Below are 2,765 nucleotides of genomic sequence, written 5' to 3'. Positions count from 1 at the left end.
AGCGGTGTGAGTAGCGGTTCCATTCGGCGTTTTGACTTCCCATCGTGCTTACGCTGCGTCGGGGGCAATTCGTTGGAGTGGGATCAACGCTCAACGTGCGTGGCGGCGCATGGCGGTTGTTTGATGCGTTTGGGTTGGCGGGCTCTTTGCTCGAGCATTGAGCTGTTGGCTCGATCCCCGCCGATTGTTGCGAGGCGGAATGTGCCTCGGTGACATGATTCGGTTCTGTGTTGCATACCCACAGCGGAATTAAAGCTATCTTTGTCCGTTTTAAGCTGCGCCTTGTTTAGGAGTGCGAGGTGAACCCGTAGCGGCATCCGTGCTCCAAGCATGCCTCAGCGGCTGCCGTGGCCCACGGAATGTCGGCGTGCTCTCGGATCACGGAATGTGATGCGGGCGGAGGGTGGCAACTCCTCCATCAGCCCAAGCGTCCAATCGGTAGCGGAGCGACCGGCCGCGCTGTCTCGAGGCCTCGGCTCGCGGGGGCTTCGTCGCGAGCGGCAGCCGTCGCGAAGGAATGCTACGGTTGATCCTGCCGGTAGTCATATGCTTGTCTCAAAGATTAAGCCATGCATGTGTAAGTATGAACTAATTGATTTGTGAAGCTGCGAATGGCTCATTAAATCGATTATAGTTTGTTTGATGGTATACGCTACTCGGATAGCAGTAGTAATTCTAGAGCTAATCGTGCAACAAACCCGACTTACGGAAGGGATGCATTTATTAGATAAAAGGTCGGCGCGGGCTCTGCGTTGCTCACGATGATTCATGATAACTCGGCGGATCGCCGCGGCCATCGTGCGGCGGCGCATCATTCAAATTTACGCCCTATCAACTTTCGATGGTAGGATGAGGCCTACCATGGTGGTGACGGGTGACGGAGAATTAGGGTTCGATTAGGAGAGGAGCACGGCGGCTACCACATCCAAGGAAGGCGGCGGTAGCGCAAATTACCCAATCGACGCGGGAGGTAGTGACAATAAATAACAATACAGGGCTCTTGAGTGCAGTAATTGGAATAGTACAATCTAAATCCTTAACGAGGATCCATTGGAGGGCAAATGCGGTGCGGCGGTAGCGGTAATTCCGGCTCAATAGCGTATATTTAAGTTGTTGCGGTTAAAAAGCTCGTAGTTGGACCTTGGGTTGGGTCGGCCAGGTCCGCCTCGCGGTGTGCACTGTCGGCTCGTCCCTTCTGCGGCGATGCGCTCTGGCCTTAAGCGGCGGAGTCGTGCCTCGTATTTGTTACTTTGAAGAAATTAGAGTGCTCAAAGCAAGCCTACGCTCTGGATACATTAGCATGGGATAACATCATAGGATTTGGTCCTATTGTGTTGGCCTTGGGATCGGAGTAATGATTAACGAGGGACGATCGGGGCATTACGTATTTCATAGTCGGTGAAATTCTTGGATTTATGAAAGGCGAACAAGCTGCGAAAGCATTTGCCAAGGATGTTTTCATTAATCAGAGCGAAAGTTGGGGGCTCGAAGGCGATCGGATACCGTCCTAGTCTCAACCATAAGCGATGCCGAGCCGAGGATCGGCGGATGTTGCTTTTAGGACTCATGGCACCTTATGAGAAATCAAAGTCTTTGGGTTAGGGAGTATGGTGCAAGGCTGAAACTTAAAGGAATTGTGGAAGGGCACCACGGGAGTGGAGCACTGCGGCTTAATTTGACTCAACACGGAAACTTACGAGTCGGACATAGTAAGGATTGTGGTGAGAGCTCTTTCTTGATTCTATGGGTGGTGGTGCATGGCGTTCTTAGTTGGTGGAAGCGATTTATGCAGTTAATTCCGTTAGCGAGCGAGACCTCGGCTGCTAACTAGCTATGCGGAGGTGACCCTCGCGGCCGACTTCTTAGAGGACTATGGCCTTTTAGGCCAAGGAAGTTTGAGGCAATAGCAGTGCAGTGATGCCCTTAGATGTTACGGGCGCCGCGCGCTACTGCGATGTATTCAGCGAGTCTATAGCCTTGGCGGCGGGCGGGTAATCTTTGAAATTTCATCGTGATGGGGATAGATCATTGCAATTGTTGGTCTTCAGCGAGGAATTCCTAGTAAGCGCGAGTCATCGGCTCGCGTTGACTACGTCCACGCCCTTTGTACACACCGCCGTCGCTCCTACCGATTGAATGGTCGGTGAAGTGTTCGGATCGCGGCGGCGTGGGCGGTTCGCGCCCGGCGGCGTCGCGAAGTCCGCGAACCTTATCATTTAGAGGAAGGAGAAGTCGTAACAAGGTTTCCGTAGGTGAACTGCGGAAGGATCATTGTCGAAACACGCTCCGCGAAGCGACCCGCGACAGCGTCCACAAGCGGGGACGCGAGGGCCTTGGTCCCCGTCGCCCGAAAGGTCGAGGAAGCGGTGGGCCTCGCCCCGCGGCTCTCGCGGCCTAACAACCAACCCGGCGAAGCGCCAAGGAACATGAAGCGAAAAGAAGCGCTCCGTTCGGACAGCGTCGTCCTCTTCGAGAACCATAGCGACTCGGCAGCGGATATCTCGGCTCGCGCCGATGAAGAAGCGCGGCAAAATCGATGCTTGGTGTGAATTGCGAGAATCCGCGAACCATCGAGTCTTTGAGCGCCAAGTTGCGCCCGAAGCCATCCGTGAGAGCGCGTCTGCACAGGTGTCACGCAGCCGTCGCCCCCAACCCCTCGCCCGTGCGATGCGAAGCGGATCTGGCCTCCGTGCGCTCCTCGCTCGCGGTTGGCCCAAAGCGAGTCCTCGGCGATGATACGCCGACTATCGGTGGTTGAAAGACCC

General features: G+C 54.9%; 1 pseudogene; it reads right to left on the bottom strand.

The window, feature by feature from the left end:
* Window positions 1-933: 933 nt before the first annotated feature.
* On the bottom strand, window positions 934-2,480 carry LOC131170393 (uncharacterized; annotated as a pseudogene).
* Window positions 2,481-2,765: the final 285 nt, after the last annotated feature.

Source organism: Hevea brasiliensis, chromosome 11, assembly GCF_030052815.1.
Source record: "Hevea brasiliensis isolate MT/VB/25A 57/8 chromosome 11, ASM3005281v1, whole genome shotgun sequence".
Taxonomy (NCBI): Eukaryota; Viridiplantae; Streptophyta; class Magnoliopsida; order Malpighiales; family Euphorbiaceae; genus Hevea; species Hevea brasiliensis.
Note: the sequence above shows the minus strand (reverse complement) of the source record. Positions and strands in the feature narration are given on the sequence as shown.